The following is a 21,311-nucleotide window of genomic DNA, read 5'->3' as shown; positions in this document are numbered from 1 at the left end:
TCACCCTACTGCACTCCAAGAGAACCAGTACCCAGAGTGCCAGGCAGGAATTTTAGAGAGAATGAAGCTACTGACCATCAGTTTCCTTATCTGTTTAATCCTTAAATGATTAACAACAACAAAATAACCTAAAATCATTTTAACAGTTCCATATTTCAATTATCAAGTGCTGAATTAAAATGGAATGCAAACACTACAATTTAACACACTGCTAAAACTGAACATGTCTAAAATATTAATAGCAACTCTAAATGATTTATAATGCCCTCTTGGGCATATTTTATGATTTATTGATGTCATTTTAGCTGCTCCATGGGTGACAGAGTCACCTCACTGTGTATGTACTCTGGTGGCTTTCTAGGCTAGTTATTCAGAAAACCACACACTCAGACCTTTCCTGCATGTGCCAGACTGCAGGTGACATAGGAAAAGTAAAAATGTTAATTTTTCCCATAAATCAGAGAACTGTGGGCTAAAAGGGCTTTAAAACTGGTTGCTTCTTGTTTTCTGAACTTCATGCAGGGTCATACTGGAGCTATCTTCAATGAATATGAATTTCACAACCTCCCTTATTAATTTATAATGTCAGTCTTTGTTGACAAGAAATTCTACTTTAGATCTAACCCTATTACCCTTTCTGCATCAAGCAAATCCTACTTTCTGGAGAAAAAAACTCCTGATTTCTTTGATAGTTTACTTTCCTTCTTTGACCTAATAATGTATTTTTCAAATCTTTCTGTCCATCCCACAGATATTTTCTGCCCAGTCCTCTACTTTTGAGTTTCTTCTAGTCTCTCAACAGATTTTTTAACACTCTTTTTTGGTACCCAGTCTCTCTGCTGCTTCTCCCTCTCCAAAGACTGGAAGATCTCATCCTGTCCCCTGGATGGCCAGCCTTTCCTGTCCTACCTCTCCACTGACACACGTCTAGACACATATCTAAATAGCAATGACACGGGCCTATAATTTTGGGAAATGCCTCATGTTTAATAATGACCATTCCCCGCTTCAAAACTCCAAACCCCTCAGCCTAGGGATGTTGGGATATGTGGAGTTTTCTGAGAGCCCATGAAATTAAATCATGTTGACAACTGCCTATCTCCCTATCTGATATTATAACCCAGACCCAAGACTCTGTGTAGTATTAATAAACTAGAAAATAACCAAGAAACAAAAAAGAAACAACAAAAACCCAACCCTCTGAACCTTTTCCTCTGTAATTATTTTTCTATATCCAGTCTGATTCACTTTGTGAACTCTAGTTCATTGTTGCTGACTCATGGTCACTGTATTTTTTCACAGTAGACATAGTCACTACTTATTTTGGTGACATCTGTTTTTCCTCACTATGTTACAACACTGTAATTATGTAGGCAGGACCCAATGATCCTAAAATACAGTATGTAATTGCTAAAGTTGAAACTCCAGCAAACAATTCACTGCAGGAACCAAAGGCCAAAGAGAGGCCTGGTATATAAATTTGCCACATTTCTTCTTTATCTCAGACATTGAGAAGAGGTGATCATGCTTATAAAGATATAAGTACATGATGGTTACTCAATATGTACCTGTTTATTTGAGTAACTATATACAATTAAGTACCTGCCTTGTTACAGATGTCTAGCGAGCACCAGGCCAAGCCTGGTAGCGAGTATCAGGTACCAGCTGAAGGTTGGGAACTTGGACTAGGTTGAGTGGGAGCTCTCACTTAAGGAGTGGGAGTTCTCACTTGAGGAGTGGGAGCTCTCACTTGAGGAGTGGGAGATGTTGATTGGGATTCCTGCAGAAAGGCTCTGAGATGATTAGAAGTACAAAATGTTGACTGTACTGGTAACATTTGTATAATCAAAAGGAGGGAGTGGGATTGGGCTCGGGAAGCTGTCACACCATGATACCAACCTAACAAAGTATCTACCATCCCAGTGAGGAGCTCTGAGCCAAGGGTGGCCTTAGAAGGATCAGCACTGGTGGAGGTGGCCAGGCCCGGAAGCTTGAGAAGAGTTTAGCCTGGGCCCAAGGTGAAGCAGACCTGAAGGAGTTAACAACTGGAAGTATCAGCTAAGTCCAGGGCTTGATGCTGTGCAGCACATTCTTTCTTCAAAGGGAGTCTGAGAAATACATCTCTGTGTCTGCTGCATAAGCCAAAGCCAAGACCAAAAAGAAAAAAAAAAAAAAAAAAGGTACAGGAGATCCAGGGATCGAAATTAAGAACATAGAGCTGAGAATTCTAAACTTGGTGAAATGGGTTCAAACCAAATGAAGGTCAGGATTTTAAAAGGTGGGAGCTAGTGTTATAGCTCAGGAGTGACCTAAGCATTAGGTTTGACACCAGCTGGAATTTAAGACTTTTTTTTATGGGCAAGAAAAGCCACAGGCATGGATGGGTCATTCTGGTTGAAACTGTCAGAGCTGTGATGTAGAGTTAAAACCACATAAAACATTCCATAGCTATATCTGCTTTAAGCAGGGATCTGACCTGAGAACTTTGGGGAACATATACCATTTGTTCAACATTCTGCTGCTTCACAGGAAAAGCCAAATGGGCATAGATTCCACTGTCAAATACACGTGAATGAGGTCGGGTGTGGTCATTAAGGAGGCAGGCTCTGGCATGCGCTAATCAGTCCAAGCACCAGGATGACTAACTACTTCATCTTCTATGACCTTGAGAAAGCTATTTATCCTCACAGCCTTGGTTTATTGTATGCAAAACAGGGACCAAAAAAAAAAAAAAAATAGGATCCATCACCTAGAGCTGTGTTTCAAGACTTGTTACTCAAAGTGTGAGTCCTAGGTGAGCAGTGCCACCATCACCCAGGAACTTGTTAGAGAAGTAGACCATCAAGCTCCACGCCAGACTTATGGAATCAGAATCCACATTTTCACCAACTCCCAGGTGATTTTGTGGGCATAATAAAGGTTGAAAAGCACTGGGTTACTGATATAATGTACCTCAAACGTTTGGCATATAGTAACCACACAACAGATATGACTTGTTATTATTTTTGTTAGTATAATTGTTGCGATTTTCATCTTGAATCATCTTGGGCAGGTACATCTCTTAAGAACTTGATCATCCTAATCTGTAAAGTGGAGATCATGACAACATCCAACTGCCTGAAGGCCAGATCATCTCTCAAAGTCCTTCCCAATTTAGGAGATGTCTATGATTCCCATCATGATCATAGAATGGTAATGGCTAGGATTTGACCAGCATTTACTCTGTGTCAGGTGCTGTTCTTCGTGCTTTACACATTTCATTTTATTTAATCATCCAATAATGCTATGAGTTAGGTACTACTTTTAATTCCTATTTTACAGATGAATAAACTGAAGCATGGAGGGAACAAAATAACTTGCTCAATAAAACACACAGGGCTCGAGTCAGAATTTGAACTTTGGCAGTCTGATGGGACAATTCACGCCCTTATCCTTACTACTATTCTGTCCCTGTAGCCAGGCCATCAAAGAGAGAGTTAAATGAAACGAAACTAACTACAACACAATCAGGATGATCAGATGCAGCATTTGGTTACGACAGGCAATATTCAGGTGGTAGGTTCTCAAGTCTGCCTGCACATTTGGCTATTTTTAAAAGAGTGGAGATTTTCAAAACTACAAACTTCTTAAGTCTTATGCCCACAGATTCTGTTTCAGTAATATAGAAATGGGGCTCAAGCTTCTTCTTTTTTTTCCCCCCAAGCTGTTAGAGATCAATCTGATGCAGTCAAGATTGAGAATGTGTGGGAACATGGGTTAACAAGCCACCACTTCTGGGTACAGCATGTAGTAAGTTAAACTTCTTTCCAAAGTAATTGGAAGGAATGAGGAGGCAAGGAAGGAAGAGGGAAAGGGAAGGAGGGAGGGAGAGAGGTTAGTTGGTGATGGAGGTATAAACAATCTGCCTTAACTCCCACAACACATATCCTTATGTCTAAGTGGTTTCCTTGCACAAGTTGTAGAATAGAATCATACATCTCCTGAGCCACTATTACTTAGAGGGTTGTTTAATGTTTAATGGCACTGAGTAGGAAAATCTTGGTACTACTCAAGGGAGGAATCTATTTCATCATCCTTCCATAAGGGAGAAAACTCTTTCCACCACAAGAAGATGAACAGAACCCTCCACACCACACAGAACAACAGAGGAAGGACTATGCCACAGGTAGAAGAGAGAAGGTGGAGGTGAGTATTCAGATGAGAAGGAGAGAATGGAAGGACCAGCACAGAACCCATAGTTGCTCCCAGGTACAAAGGTAGAGTAGGACATTTGTATTTCCGAGAGCATTCCAAATTCAAGCAGATCTACAGAAACTACAGATAAGGCCTGGATTTGAAGCAAAATTAGCCATGACATACAGAGAGCCAGAGAACAGTCTGAAAATAGCAATATGGACCCATCCTATCACAGACAGCTTGAGACACTGCAGAGCATGGACTGTGATTGAGGAAAAGAGGGACCCAGGAGTACAGATACCTTAACAGAAAATATTCCAAGTTACATGTGCAGAGGAGGGAGAGAATCAGATTAAATTGCACTTTATGATAGCTGGGAGTTTATTGTCTATATTAATGCTAAACTTGATCACTAGTTTTAATTCCAGGGTTTGGTTTCAATTATTCTCAAAAACGTATTATCTTTGTAAAACCCTTGGTTAAAAAGATCCTCAAAAATATCATACCTGGGAAAAATAAACCCAAGCTGAACATTATGTTAGGGTTCTGCTATGCAGCTTTAGTAAACAGAAACATCTAGAAAACAATGCCTCAAGCTTTATTTTGCTCTGAGTGTAACACATTACACAGCCATCCCTCAGAGGCAATGGAAAGATAACAGGTTAGCAAGCAATGTAAAAGGAATCAGTCTTTCCATGAATAGGGTATTCTGAATTGAAAAAGATGGCATAACGGACCAGACGACAATATACACATGAAGAATCCTAAATTCGAATGAAGTGAAATCAATAGCTGGAATGAGGAAGCATTTAAAAACAAACAGACAATCATTTAAAATGAAACTAATTAACATTTATCCTTAAATAAAATATTGCACATTTTACTTTCATTGTTACTTAACATCCCAGAACTCTTCAGGGATGCACCAGCTACAAGGAACTAACCACAGCAGTGAATAATTCATGTGGAATATAGAGCCATAGATAAAAAGAGAAGAGCAGTTGATTGGTTTTTTTCCAAGAAATTGTTAGTGTTACATTACATTTTATTGAACCAACCTCAAAAAATAACAGAGCCTGAACATTATTATCCTCGTTATTACCTTTCCTTTCCAAGTGCCATATCTTGTTCTCTCTTGAGTTGATACATTCTGATTACTTTTGCTTACTTTAGAGATTTGCTTTTTCTAGTGAAAAATGCTTGACTAGAACCTCTCATATTCGAATTTCTTCAAGTTATAACCACTTGCTATCAAACTTAAATAATCTCCCTTATCTTATTAGAATCCATTTGTTCATTTCCAACCTATATCTTCCATTTAATATATGGAAGTGTTCTTTAGTGCCCTTTCTCCTTACCTACAAAGGACAAATGTGTCTTTCATTAGTCATGGTCATGGTGACACCCTCACATCACATAAGGAATCAGGACAACTGACACAATGTCTGTGCAAATGCGGCTATGGAAGAATTGAGTGTGACTGGAAAGATTCCGTGGGTCCAGTTCACCTTGGATTAAGCTAGGGAACTGATTTCCAGGACCTTGAAAACAGCTGTGATGGAGCAGACAGTCCATTTAGTGAAAGTCACAGGTGTGGGGCCTGGTTTGGGCTATTTGCCTCTTTTCATTTCCAGAAAAGCTTCAGTAGCCAATACTGCCCTGCATTTCCTATCAGGTTTATCATTGTCTGTTGAAACTGTGCCATGTATCCCACTGTATGAATCCAGTGATGCACGAAGTATTTCTTTCATTTGGGGTTTTTGTTTTATGGTTTTGTTTTTGTTTTTGAGGTTTTTTTTTTTAAGTTTTGTTTTGTTTTTTTTTTTTTTACTATTGTTCAGGGAAACTAAAGTCAGAGCTCCTTATGTTCTGCTTTAAGCTGCTATGCTTTTCTTTCCTGTCTTTGATTAAAAAAAAAAAAACAAAAAACTCCAACATATTCCAAAAAAAGAGTTTATGTTTTGAAATAGTTTCTCAAACCACAGAATATACAAATTGGATTCAAATTTATCTTTGTGAGTTGTAGAAACTGCTTTGGTTCAATAGGGAAAACTTGGGGTGGACTTTGGACAAGTTAAATCATGACTGGTCCAGTCCCTCCCACTTTGTGCTCCTTCTCTCCCCAACCTTTCATCATGAGGTACTTAAAAATAAATCAAGCAAGGAAGCAAGTAAGCACAGGTGTCTTAGTCCATTCAGGCTGCTATGGTAAAAATACTGTAGACTGGATGGCTTAAATATCATTTATTTTTCAAAGTTTCAGCGGGTGAGAAGTCCAAGATCAAGGTGCCCATGGATCTGGTGTCTGGTGAGATCCACTTTCTGGTTCATAGATGATCACCTTTCACTGTGTCTTCACACGGCATTAGGGGCAAGAGTTCTCTGAGTTCTCTTTGATGAAGACACTAATCTCATGCATGTAGGTCCCATCTTTGCATCCTAATCACCTGCTAAAGGCCCTGCCTCCTAATACCATCACATTAGGGGTTCAGATTCCAGCATAGGAATTTGGGGGGTGAGGTAGGCACACAAACATTCTGTCCATAACAACAGGCAACCAGAGTTGCTAGTGTCTTATTTCATAGATCATTTCTTGAATAGCAGCCAGCCTTGTCTTAAGAGGGTTCCTGATGCACATTCAATGTCTACTTTAGCAAGAAATCAGTTTATGTCTTAGATTCCATAAATATAGAAATTCCATGATTCTAAATAGTCTCAGGAGGGAATCCTGCTTGTTCCTATCTTGCTACTTTGCTACTCTGGAATTAAATGTACTCCCTTAACGCTGAAGTAATTAATGACGATTTCTGAAGCTGGTTGGCAGAGAACAAGTAGGCACACCAAAGGCATACAAAGTTGTAGCTGAGGCCTCAGCAGCCTAGAGTGGCTTCTTGTGCCTGATTCTGCTGTTTCTGCTGGTGCTTAAATAGAGTCCAAAGTGATCAGCTAAGGCTGGCCTCTGCCAGTACACCCCCTACCCAGGCTACGGTAGTTTTTGTAAGTTCCATGGAGGAAGATTACAATCTTTTAGTGTTCAGTTCAGCTAAGAAGCTCCATACCAATTTTCCTGGGCTTACTACTCCAGCTCTTTAGATTTCACTCCCTGGTATTTCCCTCATGTCAGAAGTCTTATCCCCCCCTGATTCTGGTGCCAGGAACTTCATGGACCCCAAAACACCAGACCTCTTACTTGTCACCCCCTACAAGTAGAGCCTACTTCTGTTTTCAGATTCCAGCCTAGGTCCAAGATCTATCACCAAATGAGTAAAAGGAGAGGAAAAACTCACCAATTGCTATTACAGGGTCTCTAACCCCTATATCCTAAAGTCCGTTTAGGTACCAGGCAGTCATCTACTTTTACATGTAATGGTTTTTTAAAAAGATTAGTAGCAAGCCAAACGGGAGAATTTTGAAAGAGTTCCTGGAATCTATTTCACATGTGCTAAAAATGCATTTAAATATATATTCATTTATACTAGTGGTGAAAGTTGTTACTTTTTATGGTAAGGAAAGGGGGGGGGCAAAGTCAGAAAACAGTTGTTTTTCATAACACAGCACACAGAACTCTCTGACTCTTTAAAATATGACCATTTGTATATTTCAAAATATAAAACCAAAAGAAAATTAAGACTAAATACTACTTTGAGATAAAACAAACAAAAAACTCTGCAGAGAAGAAGCAAATCACATACAGACTCAGAAAAAGAAGGGCTTCAGAATTTTCAGCAACAACACTAGAAGCCAGAGGCAATGGAGAAATGCTTTATAGTTTTTGAGGAAACTAGTTTCCAAATTAGAAATCTGCTTTCAATCAAACTCATATATCCTTGGTGTAAAATCAAGATAACTTTAGGCATACAAGGCACATTAGCCAGGTTAAGTTAATACAGCAGAAACCACTCTAGACAGTTGCTATGGTTAAATGTTTGTATCTACCCCCCCCCCCAATTCATATGTTGAAATTCTAAGCCCAAATGGATGGTATTAGAAGGGGGTGCCTTTGGGAGTGATGAGGTCATGAGATGGAACCCTCATGAATGAAACTGATGCCCTAAAAACAAAACAAAACAAAAAAGAAACTGATGCCCTTCTAAAAGAGACCCAAGAAGGCTCCCTTGTCCCTTCTACCATATGAGGGCACGCTGAGAATTCACCAGGCTGTGAGCTGGAAGAGGATGTTCACCAAAATCCAGCCATGCTGGCACCCTGATCATGGATTTCCAGCCTTCAGAACTGTGAGAAATAAATTTCTGCTGGTTTTAAGTTTGTGGTATTCTGTTACAGTGGCCCAAACACACTAAGATATCAATTTAGGCCAAAAAGACTAGTGATAAGATGCAGAAAGCTCACAGACTGGGAGAAAATGGACGGCACTTCCAGGAGTGACAGCCCAGCACAGACCTGCCCATTGAGGGAGTTGGCGCCTCGGACAGAAGCCACTAAATCACAGGTGCCAGTTCCAACCTCTGCATCTGCCATCATCAAGGAGCTGTAAAATCAGATGCTTCAGTCACACTTTAGACTCCAGAACCCTGCTGGGCTGCCTCACCCAGATATGCACCTGCCAAGCGGAAGCCTTCGCCATGCCTCTTTCCCAGGTAATACGGCCCTGGATCTAGATTCTGACTCTGGCGTAAATGCAGCTGACGGGTAGAATCAGAAAATGTCTGTAATCCAACAACTGGAAAATGACCTAAAACATGTTCTTTGTTAAGAATATAGAATTTATGGGCACCTGAGTGGCTCAGTGGTTGAGGAACTTGCCTTTGGCTCAGGTCATGATCCTGGGGATCCTGGGATCTAGTCCCACAACAGGCTCCCCACAGGGAGCCTGCCTCTCCCTCTGCCTATGTCCCTGCCTCTCTGTCTCTGTCTCTCATGAATACATAAACAAAAAATCTTAAAAAACGAAAAAAGAATATAGAATTTATAATGTGGGAAACTCTTCAAAGAGTGGGAAGGCAGCCTGAATGGCAAACAACCATCCACACATCCTTAAACTTCTACCTCTTACAGACTCTTTCTTATGAAGCAACCAAAAGATACTACTGGTGTTTCAGCACCAAACAAAAGAATGAATCAAGAAAAGAGAAAGAGATCAAATTAGGAAATAGGAGACCTGACACATGGAGGCAGGCAAAAGTGGTTCCCAAAATGATGATGAAGGGAAAGTCCAGTGTGATCAGGAAGACAAAGTCCACACAGAGGGATGGGAACAGGGAAGAATCTGCTAGATCACCTAATGTTATTAACTCTTATCAAAGTATCCAGAGAATGATGACAAGCACAGAAAATACTGAACAATAGGAGGTGGGCGGGGGGAGCGGGGCGGGGGGTGGGGCAGATAGGGAAGGCAAGCATTAACCCTAAGAAAATAAAAAGATATATAGGAAAGGAAATAAAATTTTAGTGTGCTACATGTCTCAGGCATAACAGGACTTGCACAGGCATGGTAGTGTAAACACTCTTTACACTGATGATAGAGAAGTGATGTAACTATATCAGGAGGCTGGGGTAGGAAGGGAAGAAGATGCATTAGAAGGGAGAATAGTGGGGTATAAACACTAGCTCTTCATCTTCTACTTTAGGAAGCCAAACATAGTATCTAACATTGAGAAAACAAGAAATAATAATATAAGCGTGTTACTTAGAATGTGAAAATAAACACCACAAGAATTTTTTTTTAAGGGTTTTTTTTTTTTAAGTTGCTTATTGTTGCCTTGAGGGCACAGCATATTAGAGTGGAAAAGGGTGAAGATCACTATTTTTCAATTATAATCCTGACAGCATTATTTCACTTTTAAAGTCATGTATATACATACATACATGTATGTAGACACATATACATGCTTATACATACATATGTATGTAGACACGCTTGTAGATATATATTCATACACACTAATTAAAATTTTTAAATTAAATTTAGGAAAAAACAACTCTTGGTGGTTCATCTGCAGCCTTCTTCTCTTAAGATTCATGCATCTCCTATCTCTCCCTTTTCGGTGGTACACCTGCTGATTCTATAAACCATTCTCTCCTCCTGTCAAGATGACAAACTACATTAGCCACTGGCTCCTTTCTGAAAATCAACCCTAGAGAAACTACAGAAGCCAGAGGGAAACTTGAATTTGAGGAAGTAGCAACAAAGAATAAACTAAAATAAAACACTATGAAAAGTCCCTGGGAAGTCTGCAGACTCAGGAAATGAATGAGAGGGCAGGGACATGGTAGGGGGTTATATGGCTTCAGCCTGGGGGAAGGCAGCCAGAGGAGGACAGCTTTCTGTTCTGCTCTTGCTTCTCCTCTACATGGACAGTCTGTGGATCGCCCCAGAAACTGGCAGCAATAGCTAAGGCTGCAGAGGTCAGCTGGGTATAATAAGGGCAGTGCAAAAGCCCTGCAGGAGTAAGGAGGGATGAAAACAGGGAATGTGTATTGACCAGCTACCCTTGGGTATTCACCACTGGACCCCCTCCCACTCTAAACCCCCAGGACAAGCAGAGCAAACCTATGGAAACTGTTCTGTTTCTAGAGTCTAGAAACTATTTCCCATTTCCCACTTAAATGGGAAATACACACTAGAAAACTTATTTCTGGATGGTGGGCAAATGGGAATGATCACCAACAGCTCTGTGGACCCTGAGGCTCTCTTCCCTGGCTTTAATTTAGCTACAGGTACATCAAATAGAGTCTGGGCTATAGCCATTTCCCAGCCCATAACCATGTGTAGTAATTGATAGTCAAAGTTGAGGAGGGGTTCTCGGGACCAAAAAAAACACACACAAAAACAAAACAGAACAAAAAAACAGAAGTCCATTTAAGGACTACAACTACTATATAAGCAAAACAGCAAACTCAACAGTAAAGACCATCTGAATCAGAATTATGAGAAGGGACAGACTGAGCAATTAAAGTGTAAAGTAATGATGATAAATATATTAAGAAGTAAAGGCTGATGTCAGAAATATGAAGTAAGAATGAGAAAACATTTAAAAAGGACCAAATTGAGTAGAAGGTATGAAATATGTAATAGCTGAAGTGAATAAAACAATAGTTAATATATAAAGCAAGATGGATAAAGGTGATGAATAAATCAATGAATTGAAAGATCAGATGGACAGGGATATCTGGGTGGCTCAGTAGGTTAAGTGTCCGATTCTTGATTTCGGCTCAGGTTACAATCTCAGGTTTGTGGGATCAAGCACTGCAGTAGGCTTCATGTTGGGCATGGAGCCTGCTTAAGATTATCTCTCTCCCTCTCCCTCTGCCTCTCCCCCCAACTCTCGCACCTGTGCATGTGTGTGTGTACGCACTCACACACTCTCTCTCTCAAATAAACAAATCTTTAAAAAAATAAAGAAATAACAGATGGACAAACAGAGGTTAGCATAAAAGGGAAAAGAGAAGAAATATAGAAGAAAGCTAGAAGATGTGAAGGGTGGGAGCAAGAGTGCGGTGATTTGTGTCCACTTGGCTAGGCTGAATCCAGTTCCCTCATACCCCATTTCCTGTACATTACCATTTAGGTGGGCCATAAGCCAGATTCCTGGGAAAAATCTGAAGGGCACTGTCAGTAACCTGCTAGCTCACCTCACTGGTGGGAAGCAGCCATGGAGTTTCCAGCCTCTGCACCTTGCATAGATCCTCACTAAGCTTCACCGACCTCCAGACCAGGTGTGTGCTTGGCAATTGTGATGAAAGACTCTGGTTTCTGTAAGAAACACGTATAATCAAGGTTAGAGACAAAAAGAACTAACAGGTATTCCCATCTGTCCTCACAGGCTCCAGATTGTACTTGTGAGTTCCAACATGTCTTTACTTCCATCTTCCATTCCCAACCTCCTGATCTATAGTGTTAAAGCTCCCACTGGATATAAAGACCATAGTCTTGCAAATACTGTTTAACCAGTGTTCACATTTCATAAGGTCAAATCCCTGCAATATATATATATATATATATACCCATATACCCCTTTCCCACTCCTATCATACTGATATTATCTCAAATTTTAGTTCTAAGTTGTTTTGGATATATTTGTAAGTTTGTTCTTTTTCTCACTTTGGTCCTTAATAAAAACATAAACTTTACCAAGGAACTGTATCACCTTTAATCATATTTCTTGAATATTGAGTACTGCTTCCAATACATGTTTTCAGTACAACATCGTTTTCAGTCTTACCTAAATATATGTGTGTGTGTATGTGTGTGTGTATTTGTGTGTATATATATATATATATATATATATTTTTTTTTTTTTTAAGCCATCACACTGGAAAGACAATTTGGCTAAATATAAAACTTGAGGGTCAAAGTTATTTTCCTTTATATTTAGAAAGTATTTTCCCATTTGTCATTTGTGCCCATTGTTCAACCTGATTCTTGATCTCTTTGTTTTCTCTGGAAGTTTTAAAAATTCTTTCCTTGTATTTGATGTCCTTAAGTTTTTTTCTGATGTTCTTAAGTTTTTTGCTTATTTCTTTATAATTTGTCCTCTGTTTCTCTATTTGCATATAATAGAGTTCAATCAGAGAAGCAGAACTATTATGATATCGGGGTGTGTGTGTATGTTTACAATAACAATTATATATATACACACACATAAGTTCACTAAATTACTTGTCTAGTTAGGAGAAATATACAGATGTTGATAAGATTAAGAAATTAATAAGAACAGGGGTGCCTGGGTGGCTCAGTCCATTAAGCATCTGACTTCAGCTCAGGTCATGATCTCAGGGCCTGGGATCAAGCCCTGTGTTGGGCTCCCTGCTCAGCAGAGAGCCTGTTTCTCCCTCTCCCAATGCCCCTCCCTCCCAGTGCCCCTCCCCTCACTGCGCATGCAGTCTCTCTCTCTCTCAAATAAATAAATAAAATCTTTAGAAAAAAAAGAATAATAAAAAAAAAATAAAAAAAATAAAAAAAAAATAAAAAAAAAGAAAAAAAAGAATAAGAACAAGTAAACATGGAGTAAGGGTCTTAAAGGAAGCTACACTTGCACAAAAACAGAATTTTTTGACCAAGCAGAAAACAAAAAGAAAATACAGTAAACTGAAAACAAGAGATGTGGTAGGAGAAGTAATTTCTAAAACAACAGCAATCACAATAAGTGTAAATGGAATTAAATCACAAGTTTAAAAAAATACTCTCTAATAGTATTAAGAAGTAAAAACAAATTCCAAAAATATGTTGTGTATAAGAAATATTCAAAAAAAAAAAAAGAAATATTCATAAAACCTAAAGACACATTAAAAAAAGCAATGAAAGTAGCTGACAAAAAAAGAAGTTGAGATAAAAGATAAAACAATAAAGTAAGAATATATAACCATCATAAATATATATGGACCTAATAATATGTTACTGTAACTGACAGCATACAGAGAGAAACATATAGTTGTAATTTTTAACACCCAGTTATGAGAAATGTATTAAGTAAACAAAAACTAGGTAGATTTTTAATCTAAATAATATTACTGGTAGGCTTATACTATTAATTATACTGTTCAGATCTTTGATAGGTATGTTCTGATGGTACAATGTATATAATATGTATCTTTGGGTATATATATATATATGTGTATATATATATATATATACATATATATATATATGCCATAATAGTTCATGCAACTAATGGCAAATATACATTTTTAGAAACATACACATATTAACATGAATGTATCATGTCTACAAGAAGTCTTAATAAACTCACCCAGAATAATGTCTTATATATTATATCTTCCAAACATAATGGAATAATACTAGAAATAAACAACAGAATTTCTTTATATGTCGCATATTTTGAAAATACCACATCATTGGATAACTCATAGGTTAAAAATGAAATTATAATCAAAATGAAGAAATATCAAGGAGTGCTTGGGTGGCTCAGTTGGTTAATTATCCTATTCTTGGTTGTGGCTCAGGTCATGATCTCAAGGTCATGAGACTGAGCCTCAAGTCAGGTTCCACACTCAGTGGAGGGGTCTGCTTGAGATTCTCTCTCTGTCCCTCTTTCATGCATGCTCTCTCTCTCTCTCAAATAAATAAATAAATAAATCTTAAAAAATGAAGAAATATAAAAAAATGAAGAAATATCTAGCATTAAACGAACATGAAAACACAAAATGTATGCAGCATAACTAAAGAAATATTTACAAGGGCATTTATACATTTAAATATGTTTATCAGGAAACAATAAATGTTGAAAAGAAATATACTCAGCATCCAGCTCAAGAAGTAATAAAAAGAAAAGGACATCAAAAGAAACTCAAAGAAGAAAAAAAAAATGTAATAAAGGTTGTAACAAGAAACAATATAGTAACTTTTTTAAGTGAAGGAAATTAAAAAGACTAAAAGTTCTATTTTTGAAAAATAACCAACATAAATCTCTGATAAAACTGATAAGGAGAGGCACCTGGGTGGCTCAGGCAGTTAAGCACCTGCCTCCAGTTCCAGGTGGTATCTTGGGGTCCTGGGATCCAGCCCCATGTCAGGCTCCCTGCTCAGTGTGGAGTCTGCTTCTCCCTCTCCTTCTCCCCTGTTCATGATCACTCTCTCTCAAGTAAAAAAATAAAAAATCTTTTTAAAAAATGGATTTAGTGGGAAAAAAGAAAGTAAAAACTAAACAAAGTATGATCAAATAATGAAGAGGAGAAAACAATTTCAGATTTTAAAAGAAAGCATAGATATAGGCATAAAAAATTCCCCAAAAAATACGTGAAATGCCAAACTGGCACAAAAAGAAAAGGGTAATTTAAAACAGATTCACAAGGATTAAAGAAATTTAACTGGTAGTTAAAAATCCATCTCAAAATCTCTAGACCTGGATGCTTTTTAAATGGAATCTATTAAACTTTTAAAAACACAATTCCTATGTTATGTAAGTTGTTCCCCAAAATGCAAAAAAAAAATAATAATTCTCAGTTCATTTTATGAAACTAGTATAATCCTACTTCCCTCAAGGCTTCTGGATTTTAAGACATAATTCATAAAGTGTTCCCCACTCCCAGATTATAGAGGATTTATCCACATTTTTCCTGGCACTTACATGCTTTCATTTTATTTTAACATTTATGTCTCTGATCCATTTGGAATTTATTCTGGTACATACTGTAAATAATGAATCCAATTTTCTCTATTCCCATATGGCTACACACACTGGTGTGCTGGAGCTGGCTCATGCCAGCTCATAAGAGATGATTGTTAAATTTTCAGGAATTTTGTGAGCTGATTGCTAAACACAGCCATTATTACAAAATAGGGAAAATCTATTAAGTCTAATCTATAGAGAAAATCTAAATTTGGCTTGGTAATGACTTTTTAGATAAAATTCCAAAGGCATGCTCCATGAAAGTAATAATTGATAAGCTGGACTTCTTTAAAATTAAAAACTCTAGTTTGCAAAAGACATTGTCAAGAGAATGAGAAGATGAATCACAAACTGGGAGAAAGTATTTGCAAAAGACACATCTAATAAAGGACTTTATCCAAAATACACAAAGAGCTCTTAAAACTCAATAGTAAGAAAATTAAAAACCTGATTTATAAGAGGGATAAAAGACCTAAATAGACACCTTGCCAAAGAAGATATACAGTCAGCAAATGAGCATATGAAAGGATGCTCCACATCATATGTCATTAGAGAAATGCAAACTAAAACAATAATGAGATACCACTAACATCTATTGGAAGAGCTAAAATCCACAAACTGACAACACCAAATGCTGATGAGGATGTGGAGCAATAGGAACTCTCATTCATTGGTGGTGGAATGCAAAATCAAATAGCTACTTTGGAAGACAATTTGGTGATTTCTTACAAAACTGATCATGCTCTCATCATGTAATTCAACAATGGCCCTTCTTGGTATTTATTAAAATGAGTTGAAATTTTACTTAGAAACCTCCCCCCTGAATATTTAGAGTAGCTTTATTTGTAACAACCATAACCAAGATGCCTTTCAGTAGGCAAATGGGTACACTGTGGTACATTAAGACAATGAAATATTATTCAATGCCAAAAAGAAGTGAGCAAAAATATAAATGCATATTACTAAATGGAAAAAGCCAATCTGAAAAGACTGCATACTACAAAATTCTAAGTATATGATATTCTCAAAAAGACAAAGTAAGAGACAGTAAAATAAATAAATAAATAAATAAATAAATAAATAAATAAATAAATAAATAAATAAATAATCAATGGTTCCCGGAGGTTATGGAGGAGGAAGGATGAATCAGAGGAGAACACAGAAGATTCTTAGGGCAGTGAAAATATTCTGTATGATACTATAATGGTGGGAATGTCATCACATATTTGTCAAAACCCATAGAATGTGCAACACCAAGAGTGAACGCTAATATACACTTATACTTTGTGTAGTTATTATGTGTCATTATAGGTTCATCAATTGTAACAAATGTATCACTCTTGTGCAGGATGTTGATAGTGTAGGAGGCTGGTGGGGGACAAGGTTATATAAGGGAACTCTCTTTACTTTCCCCTCAGTTTTACTATGAACCTAAAACTGCTCTAAAAAATAAATCTATTTAAAATAAGAAAAGCAAGCGTGCCCAGGTGGCTCAGTCAGTTAAGTGGCTGTCTTTGGCTTCAGGTCATGATCTCAGGGTCCTGGGTGCAAGCCCCACTTTGGGCTCCCTACTCAGTGTCCCTGCTTCTCTCTCCTCCTCTACCCTTCTTCCCCTGCTTGTGGGATCTCTGTCTCTCTCTTTCTCTCTCTTTCTCCTTCTCTCTCAAATAAATAAATAAATAAAATTTTAAAAATAAAATAAGAAATGCAAAGTGAGGCATTATCTTGCTTCTAAAATATGAGCAGCTATTAGAAAGTTGGGTCATGCCCGGTGTTGGTGGAGAGGCAACAATATCATGCTCTGCTGTTGGACATGTAGACTGGCACACATCCTGTCATACTGGCAAATCTATAGCAAATTAAGTGTAGTCAAATTAAGTGTGTACATATTTGTGATAGGTACTCAGAAAGGGGGTTCTAAATATGTCTCACACCTATCCATACAGGGACATGCAAGAGGTCATACATTTTGAAGTTGTTCATAGGGACAGAATATTGGAGGCTCTCTAGGTGCTCACTATCCAGAATGGGAGAAGGGAAGACATGCATTGGTGAAATCTGGTGGTTGAGCAGCTAGAAAGCCACAGACTCAAATATACATGGTGACATGTATAATATTAAAAACACAGTGAAGGGATCCCTGGGTGGCGCAGCGGTTTAGCGCCTGCCTTTGGCCCAGGGCACGATCCTGGAGACCCGGGATCGAATCCCACGTCAGGCTCCCGGTGCATGGAGCCTGCTTCTCCCTCTGCCTGTGTCTCTGCCTCTCTCTCTCTCTCTGTGTGACTATCATAAATAAATAAAAATTTAAAACAAACACAGTGAAATAAAAGAAAGATATAGAATGAAGTACAGAAGTATACAGAATGAAGTAAATTTTTAGATAGACCACCAAAGAACACATACAAATAAAAAGATGCACATTAAATACATTGGAAGAGTTTCCCATGCAGCAGAAGAGGAATAGGAGCAAGGTACGTGCATAAAAAATTTTAATAAAGTTAAAGGGAAAAAAAAACTAGATCAAAGAGCATCTTTGTGTAGACCATTGCTAGTAATATCCCATAAACTAAAGGGTGAGATTAATTTAAACTTCCACACCTGGAACCCAACTAAAGATAGATGATAATGATGATGATAGAAAGACAGGTAAATAGGAAAAAAAAAAAAATTCTCTCTCTCCTTTTGTTCACTGAAATACTAGCACCACCACCCCCAAAGAGTTTCCTTTTCAAATCATTTGACCTTGGTCTTATACGGAACTTCAAAGCCCTTTATATAGAAACAGTTGAGAAACCCTTTTATTTCAGGAATTCCATGCACCCAAACTTCTACTGTCATTTCAATAAGTCCTCTCCCACATTCCACACCTTGTCCTGCAATTTCTGACTTCTTTCTCCCCTGCTCATTAAAACCCAATATGAGCTATACAAATGGGAGAAGAGAGGAAGGTTCTCCTTACAGAAGGGGAAAGAGAATTGAGAAAGGACAGCATGGGCAGACGTAGGATGGCATATAGGACACATTAGAAGAACTGCATTCAGATCATTTAGAACTCTGGTATGACTGCAATTTAGAGTGAGAAAGAGAGGCTCTAGGAGATGAGTCTGCAGAGAGAGACAGGGTCAGAGTAGTACGCAAAGGATGGTAGGCAAAGCTAAGGAGTCTGGATTCGGACCAGAGGCAAATATGGAGTCATTGAAGAATGTTAAGCAGGGAAGAAAGTGAATTGATTGGATTTATGTCTAGAACCATCACTCTGACAGCAGTGTGGAGAAAAAGGAGGGCAGGAAAGGGGGAGCCAGTTAGAAGGATGCTGCAGTGGTCCATACTAGAGTATCCATGAATTTAACAGATCAGAGTAGCCTGACTCTGTTCGTGGATTTGGTATACAATTGCAAATTGGCAGGGATAGACAAAATGGTCTCCACAGGTCCCTACCAGCTTTATGATTTTTCAAATCCCACTTATTTTATATTTAATCAAAAAAGGGAGTGATGAGGCATAAGCTAGAGAAATTTGCAAATTTGTGATCAATATGCAGAACTCACATTCAGCAGACAGAAGGCATTAAAGGCTATACATGATGCTGATTGCCTGGATAATTCTCTGTGATCAAGCACACTTTACAATTAATGATAATTTTTTTTAATTCAGGTAAGATCTGCTGTTTTTAAAAGTTTTCGTGTTTGAAATTTTATGGGAAAACTCGGCTGAGTTTAATGCTGAAAATTCTAACTAGTTGCAGAAATATTTTAACATCACTAGAGTCACTTCTGCATCTCCCATCACAAATAAGATTGGGTTTGATAGAAAAATCTAGGGCATTGCCATGACAATTACCAGGCTTAATCTTAGTTCCACTTAGGCTTTATATAACTCCAATCAGACAAAAAGCAGAAGGCTGTAAGGGGCAGAGATGGGTGCTCACCTCTGCCTCTTGTTATCAGAGTGTCCTGACTCCAACAGTAATGCAACATGACATTAAGCCACTGGTTCTCAAAAAAAAAAAAAAAAAAAAAAAAAAAAAGCCACTGGTTCTCAACCCTGGCTGTATGTTAGAATCACCTGAGGATCTTTTACAAATTGCTGATGCCTAGCCCCTATCCCTAGAGTTTCTGACTTAATTGGTCTGGAGTGAGAAGGTTTTAAATTTTTCCCAGGTGACTTTAATGTGCAACCACAGTTAAGAACCACCGCACTAGGTAATTATCACAGCAATTCTCAAGGTGCCTCCCAGGGATGGCTAGAAGTTGGCAATGCCTTCCAAGTGCCTGCCGGTCTGGATTCTTGTGTGTTTGGATTCTTTCATGGTTTGGCAAAAATAATAGAATTATCACATTAAAAATAAATCAGTTGTATCATTGGTATCCCATCTAAAGGGCACCAGCGTTTTCATAAATCCTGTTTGATAATTATATAGAATTATTTTTAATGGAGCAAGGGGGAATAGGGGAGGAAGAGAAAGGAAGAGAAAATGAAGAGATCCCACCAAGAGCATTCTCACATATGAATGTGAGGACCGGGATGCCTGGGTGGCTCAGTGGTTGAGTGTCTGTCTTTGGCTTAGGTCATGATCCCGGGGTCCTGGGATTGAGTCCTGCATCGGGCTCCCCACGGAGAGCTTATTCTCCCTCTGCCTATGTCTCTGTGTCTCTCATGAATAAATAAATAAAACCTTAAAAAAAAAAAGTGAGAACTTCTGGGTTTAGGAAGAAGTTGGGTACAGTACAAGTAAACAGCAGTTGTGCAGGATACCATCTGCTTCCCATCATGCCCTTAGGTTATTTGGAGCTCTATTATAACTTCTTTATTATAACAAGGAATTCCCAGATTTTTTTAAATTTTTATTTATTTATGATAGTCACACAGAGAGAGAGAGAGAGGCAGAGACACAGGCAGAGGGAGAAGCAGGCTCCATGCACCGGGAGCCTGATGTGGGATTCGATCCTGGGTCTCCAGGATCGCGCCCTAGGCCAAAGGCAGGCGCTAAACCGCTGCCACCCAGGGATCCCCCAGATTTTTTTTTTTAAGCAGAGTGCTGCCAAGTGACCTATCAGGGTCTCTCTCTCTCTTTTTTAGTAACAAGGCTGAAAACAATAGAAGACTGTTACTAAATCTTTTAAATACCACAAATAGATCTTAGGAATCATCTGGCATCTTGCTTCTGTAGCTAGACAATTCTTAGATCTCATTCATCGGGCTGTTGAACTGTTTCTGTTGGTTTGTTGTTGTTGTTGCTGTTGTTTTTTTCCAGACATATACCATTCAGAATTTTTCTGACATTCTTGCTTTTAACTGTTGTGGCTGAATCAAAGCAGCTAAACATGTTATCAATTCAATGTCATTTCCTTCAATGCTTAACTCCTCTTTCTGGACTTGAAATACTGAACAAGCAATTCCTGGCCTCATCCAAACACAGATTTCAACAAGAGACCTATTCTACTGAATAAAGATGTTGATGGAGACGTGAGAATACACAGACCTCACCTTTTTTTTTTTTTTTTAAGATTTTATTTATTTATTCATGATAGACAGAGAGAGAGAGAGAGGCAGAGATACAGGCAGAGGGAGAAGCAGAGTCCATGCCAGGAGCCCAACGCGGGACTCGATCCAGGGACTCCAGGATCGCGCCCAGGGCCAAAGGCAGGCGCCAAACCACTGAGCCACCCAGGGATCCCCCAGACCTCACCTTGTAACGGACGCCCAAATGTCATCTTTGATCATGTTCTATACATGACTACAGATAGTCCGAACTGTAACCAGCTCCTTTCTTTCTCCTTACTGCTTAGCATGGATGTTTGTGTCCCTCCCAAATTCACCTATTGAAATGAAACCCCCATGTTATGGTATTTGAAGAGCCTTTGGGAGGTGATTGGGTCATGGTGGCACACTTATGAATGGGATTAGTGACCTTGTAGAACAGACCCCAGGGAGTCAGCTCCCTTGCCCCTTCTGCCATGAAAGGACACAGTGAGAAGGCAGCCATCTGTGAATGGAAGCAGGTATTCACCGGACATTAAATCTGTTAGAGCACTGATCTTG

At 38.6% G+C, this 21,311-nt stretch overlaps 1 protein-coding gene across 3 annotated transcripts in view; it reads right to left on the bottom strand.

Annotated features, from left to right (window-relative positions):
- The window catches only part of MEGF10 (multiple EGF like domains 10), a 320,303-nt gene that overhangs the window by 253,705 nt on the left and 45,287 nt on the right, over window positions 1–21,311 (bottom strand). For all 3 annotated transcript variants that reach the window (XM_077911490.1, XM_077911492.1, XM_077911491.1), the window contains one exon: window positions 11,770–11,890. The gene's annotated coding sequence lies outside the window, so the exon portion shown is untranslated. The remainder of the gene's footprint in view (window positions 1–11,769; window positions 11,891–21,311) is intronic.

The sequence above is a fragment of the Canis aureus genome, chromosome 10 (assembly GCF_053574225.1).
Source record: "Canis aureus isolate CA01 chromosome 10, VMU_Caureus_v.1.0, whole genome shotgun sequence".
Taxonomy (NCBI): domain Eukaryota; kingdom Metazoa; phylum Chordata; class Mammalia; order Carnivora; family Canidae; genus Canis; species Canis aureus.
This window is presented reverse-complemented; position numbering and strand designations above follow the sequence as displayed.